An 8,304-nucleotide genomic window follows, 5' to 3' on the forward strand; every position below is an offset into this window, starting at 1 on the left:
AGCCATAACTCAGGAGTTCAATTAGAGTTTTACCCAAGGGGTACCTAAATTTAAAGAATAATTAAAGCATTTATTCTACTCTATGTATAAACTTATTTAACTTGGGATGCAGTTACTTAATAAGAATAATTAGTATAAATGGATATAAATGGTTGACTGGGATTTTGTTAAACCCAGTCAGGCAAGATAATCTTCTCAGGGTCTGAGAGCAAAAATGACTGCTCTCTGCCTCAGGCCTATAGATAATCAATCTGACTACACTTCTTAAGGTAACAAGGTTTATTAAAAGGTTGTGAACGAGGATGATTAAGAAAGTGGGCTGAGGATACTCCTTAACACTAATAGAACCTATGTCTTCCCCATGTTACAAGGGAATCACTTTAAAAGACTGATATATATTAATTTAAGGTCGCCAAGGAATCAGCTATGTAATTCCTAAATGAAAAACTCAAGTTAGCCGTCAGCCTTTTTTGGAGTTTAATTACAATAAGAGTAAGAAAGGAATTAGAGATAGAGAGAGAGAAAAAGGGAGAGAAGGGAATAGGGCTTAAATACCCCTTCTGTTTAGGCTGGGCCAAAAGGCCCAAGCCCTTAGATAGCTGGGGCAAAGAAAAGAGATCAGTCCCTATTACTCACGTGTCCAAAATGGAGAAACAGTCTCAGAGGCCCCCACCTTCAGCTTCCTTCAGAGCAAACCTTCTCAGAGCCCAGGAACCACACCGACCAAAACCTCCTCAACCCCCTATCTTTAAGGAAACCCTCCAAGTTGCCTCCCCTCAGTCCTCACATCTACCAATCCCTGTTCATCAATTTCCCTGTCAATGGAGGCTCTAGCTTAACCCAGGGCCGCCCAGAGGTTTTTGGCTTTTGCACATGTCTGTTGAAGGTTATATTTTCAAATGATTAAATCTTTACTCCTTTGCTACAGCCCTTTCTAAATCCTGTTAACTTGAGTATGGTAGAGATTGGAATAATTAAATTTTGATCTAGGCTGCAGCCCTTACTCAATCCTATTAGGACTGAATAGGGTGGAGATTTATTCCAAGTATCTCCATTGTATCAATTCTAAAATCAATCAAGACTCAAAGAAATTCCTGTTCTATGCTTAAGCATAGGTCAAAGTCCTTTCCATTGTTCAGCAAAGGGTTTCTGTCCTAATGTAATCTTAAGAAGGGAAGAGAAGGAACCTCCCATGCCAATGGAGTTCCCATTCCAATAGACTATCAGTAAGAAATTTTCCAAGTATGAAATATCCCAATGGTGAAATTTCCAACATTTATAAGTCTAAGGAAATTTGAGGTTTACACCCACCAACTGACTCTTCACAGAAATTCTTCAGTCCTTAGCTGCAGCTATTCTGTCTGTCTCTCTACTTTAATGTCCCCTACTATCAGACCTAATCCTAGGCTAAACCCACAAATGAAATAGTCTCTAGAATAAGAACAAAATAGTGATGGAGCTAGATGTAGAGTGTGACTAATCCTACACCAGTGAGGCCAAAGCCTCTCCTAAGGCAAACTAAGAGGTTCTGGACAATCCCTCTTGAGATTCAATTTCCACAGACTAGCAACAGAGTAAATGATTTAATTGCTTTTCAGGGTATAGTTGGTATTATTATGTTAAATTGAATTTTTTAAGCCATGTAAAACTTTACATTATAACTTTTAAGTTACATCTTAACACACACTCATTTTCTATCGTATTAATAAATTTTGTAATTCTCATATTTTCATCCAGTCCTATTGCATTGCCTGTTCCTCAAACCTATGCACAAATTAGAAATTGAGAAATATGTCACCTGTATGGAGCAAAGCACAGATCCCTGAGACACTTCATGGTGACATTATGGACAGCTGGTATCACATTTATCTAATTACAAATCCATCTAAGTCTCCCATTATCACTACAAATCTCAAATAAGAAGAGCAAGAAAGTATGTTTTCCAGAGAATTGGGATAAGAAGTAGAGGGCCACATCTCCTTCTGTCCAAGCTCTGAGCACAAGACCTTGCCCCCAAATCTTCTCTTTCTTCTACTCACTTCTCCAACATCCCAACTAGCTTCTGGGCAGTCCCCTTTCATTCCACCCCAGACATGATGCATTTTTACACAGAGTATTGCAAGTGTTACTCCACAGCTATAGAAAATGGTGAAGGAAACATCTTATTATGGCATTTGGTGTAAAACCCAATGCCTCCAAGGAAGAACTAAAAAAAAGTATAAAGAAAATAATCTTGAAATATCACTGAGATAAGAATACAAATGAAGGAGAACAGTTAAAACAGATCTTTCAGTTTTACAAAGTGCTTTATGATGCAAGGAATAGGCACATGGCAAAGTTGGAAAATGAGCCATCAAAGAGGGTGATGGTGGTGACTTTAATTCCCCAATGGATATCTTTTATATGTTTTTTGGAGGAGACTGAAGATTACAAAGGGAGCATGAAGTGTTCTTCATTTGTTAGTGACCTTAGAAGATTTTTATAATGGTTCAACAAGAAAACTAGCTTTGCAAAAGAATGTAATTCATGATACATGTAAAGGATGGAGTAGTAAAAAAAAGAGCTGTAAAATGCTGTTCCAATTGCAGAGTTAATGGAATTCAAATAAGAATTCAATAGATAGGACTGCAAATGGTTTATCAAATTCAGTAAGTTTGCCAGAAATTTCAAGGGCATAGGGAATGAATTAGTCATAAAGGTAGATGTAAAAACTGAAATGAAAGGAAAACTGTTCTAGAGAAAATAATTCTGAAGGCTCATATTGTCAAAGGCATAAAAGAGGATAACAGGATAACATTCAACAATAAAGATAACTGGGAGCCAGGATCTGAGCCAGGAGGTATTGTCATAGATGTAGACGAAAGGGACAATCTTATATTTACATGATGAGAGGTCCTTTCATGGGTATGGATTGCCAGTTGGTTGAAGCATTGTGTGAGAGTAGAACTAAATATATATGTATTTTTTATTATTTCTATAGTCCTTATTTCTCATTCTAGTTAGATTGTTAAACATGAAGATATCAAATGTGTGCTGAATGAATGAAGGCATGTGTATTTATTAGTAACCTTTTAATAAAAATATTTTAATAAGTGAATTTAAAGCAAACTTCCCAGAGATTAGCTTTCTTTTGTCAGATAAGCTATCTTTAGTGGAAAAGTTACTTCATGAAATAAAGGAAGTAGAAAGTAGAGAAGACTAAAGAAATGGATCAGGTAGAACTTGTAGAATTTGACTCATCTCAATAAATAAGGTACCATAACAATGGAAAAGTTCACAAGGATAATGAGTATCATCCCAGAGGTGTTATTCAGTGACAAATCTATTAATGGTAGGGCCAGTTAGTACTATGTATTATAATTCTGGCATTTGTATGTAACAGTGAATTTGTGACAGATTACAATTATATCATTCTCACAACTAACCATTGTTTTTACTTTAATATTCAAGTACAGTTTTGTTTCCAAAAGATGATAAAAATCAATAATCTAAAATGCTGAGTTTCCTTATGATGTTCAATGAGCAAGATATTTTAACATTGTTAATCATTTCCTTATGGCAAAGAAGATCCCAATCACTTTTTCATGACATGTATTTTTGGCTTTCAATGTACCTATGCAGTGACTTAGCCTGAGGTTTGATTCTTGACTAACCAAATGGAAAAAAAAAACATTTATAATTTTTAAATTCTGAAATTAAAAGTATTAAAAATAAGAAAATCAAGAGCTGGAAAATTATAAATTTATATGGTAGAAAATACTACATTGGGGATCACTTTGTAATTATCTATTTCAAGTTTTAATTAAATTTAGAAAAATTTATTAAATTTCTAGTATATATAAGGTACATGCATATACCTAATATATAATAGGAAATAGAGAAATGACAAAAGTTATGATCTCCAGAGTTTACATTCTAAAATAATGTATGTATGTTGAACAATGAAACATATATAGTATACAGATGAATAAAATAAAAAGGACAAAAAGAAATGAGGTCAAAGAGATCTGGACAAAATGTTCTAGGAAAATGTTAGGATGGAGGGATAATTTCCTTCTGGGAAAATCAGAGAAAGATTCAGAGGTCTTGAACTTTATTAATACTTACTCAATATCAGAAATCTGTGATTTTTCCTTGAATCTCTCATTACTGATATTTCCTGTCTCAGACTAATTTCATAGAACTAAGATAATCACAAATATCTAATAATTTTCAAGACTCAGACACTGCTGATATGAATATCATCATCTAAAGGGAATGTTCTCTCAAAGTGAGCCAGTACCATTAATCTATGATCACTTTCATCTATGTCCACTTGCATCACAAATATTTTGAGTTGAACGTAAAAGCAAGGGAAAACCATCTCGAAACATGATACCTCTTTTGTTGCAAGAGTCACAAAATTGGGTAACAACCCCAATTATTCAATTTTGGAATTTTATAAAGCTAAGAGTAAGAAGTCAAAATTATGCAGTTCATCCACTTACATATTGCTTAAACATTTCCATGAAATTAAACACTGGCATACAAACTTGAGAGAGAGAGAGAGAGAGAGAGAGAGAGAGAGAGAGAGAGAGAGAGAGAGAGAGAGAGAATCACATAGTTGATAGATATGCATGCATACAGATTCTAAGATTAACTAGAGATAACAACTGCCTCAATCATTTTCACTGACCTTTCAAACTTCACTTTTGCATTTTGTCAATAAATTCAATCATTTTCCTAAATCTGGTACCTCACAACTAAGAGAAGTTGTGCAATTGATATGGAATAATGACAAATAGAGACACATTTTGCTGGCCTCAATCAAATTGGATGGATGATTTTTAAAACAGTTCATAAAACCCAATTTAGCATCATCAACCAATCAAAAAGTGTTTATTCACTTATTCCCTGAGGCCCAGAAAATGGTTTTTCAAGTGAAAAGAAATGGCACAATCTCTATAAAAAATGTATATATCTATGTGAAGTACTTCCTACAAGTCTAATTCTTCAACCACCAAGAGTAACTAATTAATCCTCTTTTACATTCTAGGGGTAATCTTATAGGGATAATGTTTCAGAAGTTCCCACTGATGTGTGACTTAAGGCTACTTTATTTCTCCAGTGATCATATTTCTTCAGCCACCTGTGTCAATGTTTGCTAGTGTTTCTTTGTGGTCTGTCTCTCACTGCTCCTGGTTGTAGCCATTATTTTCTGTTGATTCAGTCTCTCAAATGAAATGGTCATTGGAGGAGGAATAAAAAATAACTCCTTCATGTTCATTTCCTTATCCTTGATGCACTCTGATACTAAATTTAATTCCTCAAGACTACTGAGCATGGAAATCTCTGATACTTGATTACTTCTCTGCTTGATTCAGTAAATACTAAAAATCTTCTGTAACTTGAAGTTCCCAAAATTGTTTGTCTAGCTAATCTCTACCTAATTCAATTCAAGATATTCATCTCCCATAAGTGTTCCTCAGGCAGACATATATTTTGAACTTCTTTATCACCTTGGGTTTATTACATTGAATTAATTGAAGCAGAGGTATATACATCCATCCACTACATAAGTGTATGTAGATTAAGTATAAAGTATAATTAAGTAAAAGTATAAATAAATAGAATAAATAAAAGACAGTTATATATGAAGCAGTTAGGGAAGTGGGGAACTAGAGGTTGGGGTAATCTGTCTTCTGAAAATTAGTAACTGTGAGCATGAACAAATTACACAGCTTCTCAGTCTTAGGTTCTTCACCCAGAAAACTTGTGCTATAGAAATTATAAGTAACCTAGTTACCATTTTCCCAAGAAGGGTTATGATTCATTTAATCCCACTGATTCCCTGAAGCTTTTATTTCTTTCTTTATACCCTTTTGTGCTCCTTTAGAGTAGTTAAAGTTGATCATCAAATTTTCTTTTTATGTCTCATTGTTTCATCAGATATGCTTGGAATTCCTCTATTTCATTGTTTCCATTTCTTCCTTTAGAATACTATGGTCATTTTCAGTGAGTACATGATTTTTGGTTGTAGATCCATATCCTTTCTTTTGTGGAACATGATATTCCATGCCTGTGGATCTTTAATGTAGAAGCTACTAAATCCTGTGTAGTCCTAATTGTGGTGCCACAAAATTTCAATTATTTTTTTCCTTACTATTTATGGGCTTTTATCCTTGACTTTGAATTACTGGGATTTGATAATAATCCTGAAATTTTTTAATTTAGGATTTATTTCAAGAAAGGAACAGTAGAAACTTTCAATATCTATTTTCTTCTCCTGTTCAAGAATATCTTGACAATTTCTTTCAATATAGTGTCCAGATTCTTTTTCTGATCCTGGCTTTCAGGCAATCTAATCATTCTTGGACTATCTTTCCTCAATCTAGGTCAATTATTTTTCCAATGAGAAATTTTAAATTTTCTTCTATTTTTTTTTCCTTTTTTTGAATTTGTTTTATTTTTCCTTCTGTCTCATGGGAGTAGTAGCTTCCAGGTGTCTAGTTTTGAATGTCAAGAAGTCATTATCTTCTTTGAGGCCTTGTGCTTCCTTTCTTAGGGAGTTATTTTCTATTTGAGGATGTTTCATTTTTTAGGAAACTTTTCTCTCATAAGTTTTTGTTTTAAGATATCAATCATTTCTATCATTTTCTTTTCTGATTTTGCTTCTAAGTGTCTTATTTTTTGCCTTTCTATCATTATTTGGAGCTTTTGCAGGGGTTCATTTTGGGGTTGACATCCTTTCTTGTTTTTCTTTGAGGCTTCACACACTTTTGCTTTTGTATTATGGTCCTCTTCTGAGCTTATATCTTGGTCATCTCTCTTGTTGACATATTTTTTCTAGCACCAGGCTTTTTCTCATTTTAGGATTATTTTTTTTCTCTTGAGTTTGCCTATATAATGAAGTTTACCTCTTTTCCTGGGTGGAGGGAGTTCTGGGCCATGAGTTTACTAGTCTAAGGGTTAGTTCAGTTGTCTTAGTCTCAGATTGATCACTCTCCAGAGGTAGCCTGGATGTTCTGGTATATGGAGGTTTGTAGTTGTTGATTTCACCTGATTGGAATTGTGTTTTTACCAATCTCTCTGAAGCTGAACCTTGGTAAGCTGAGTTCCTCCCACTGTTTCCTGTACAATGCTGTACACTGACTCTGTTCTGGCTGGATTATGCAGGGCCACTTTCCTCTCACTACTACTTGTTCTGTATTGCTTTGATTTCCACTCTTAACCTGCTAAGGCTAGATTGATCAGCTATTCTTCTGTCATTTGTGCAATATTCTGGGTGAATCTGGCTGATACTTATTTAGGGCTCCCACCTCTTGCCCTAGTAGGATAAGTAATCCTTGCTATCTCTCCACATTGTTAGTATTACTTCACTCCTTCTTCTGTTGGTTCTGCTACTCCAATATTAATTTTTGAGACATTTTGGGTTTTTTCTGTAAACTTTGAAAAGTGGTTGGTAGGCTTCAAGTGCTTTTTAGTTTGTCGTTTTGACCTAATCTTCTGCTGCCACTGCCATTGCTGATTGAAAATTTTTAAATGTCATGCAAATGTCAGGCAACATTATTAGTGTTTTTAAATGACAGTCACCATTATTAGTATTATTTACCTCATTATTTGTTGTTCTTAATCAGTGTTATTGCCCTGACAAAGAAAATGTTGACACAATCAACATTTTAACTTATATTTATTTATTCCAATTAGTTTCTAGGAATTCATTGTGTCAAATTGCTGTGATCACTGATACTAACCTTGATAGAATAAATAATGTTTTATCAAGATGCTAATGTATCTCCAAATTTTTAGTCTATTTCACCAACACTGAAAATGATAACAAAATTGCTGGTAAATGGCCATTGCTCAGTAAAAAATATAGAGTGCTCAAGAAATATATAACTTGCCTTGCACCTGGTTGGAACTTTAATTTTATATCCCAGGAAAGACCCTGGTTCCCAGTTTGGGTGAGAGTATTTCAAATTAGAAGAAAAGCTGCAAGATCTAGTAGATAAAGAAAAACCTCACATCAAACTAACACAAAAATCCCAAGTTTCCCATCACTGACACAGCTGTGCCTCTTGGATTTCATGCAATTTACATGAGGAAGTCACTTCACACAGGTTTCTCATTTTAATTGGATTTTTTTTGGGGGGTGGTTTACAATAGGCTTCCATGACCCTTTCTTGGAGACTATAAAGTAGACAATATTTAATTATTACATTTATTACCCTTAGAAAATATTTTATTGCTTTTCAGGGAATTATTATTATGCTTGACATCTTTAAATTAAAAAAAAATCCATCACTCTGGGTGGGAAAAATGGAG

General features: G+C 34.2%; 1 pseudogene; it reads left to right on the plus strand.

The window, feature by feature from the left end:
* Nucleotides 1–2,145: 2,145 nt before the first annotated feature.
* Nucleotides 2,146–3,317, plus strand: LOC130453703 (dnaJ homolog subfamily A member 1-like; annotated as a pseudogene).
* The last annotated feature ends 4,987 nt before the right edge of the window (nucleotides 3,318–8,304 follow it).

The sequence above is a fragment of the Monodelphis domestica genome, chromosome 1 (assembly GCF_027887165.1).
Source record: "Monodelphis domestica isolate mMonDom1 chromosome 1, mMonDom1.pri, whole genome shotgun sequence".
NCBI classification, from domain to species: domain Eukaryota; kingdom Metazoa; phylum Chordata; class Mammalia; order Didelphimorphia; family Didelphidae; genus Monodelphis; species Monodelphis domestica.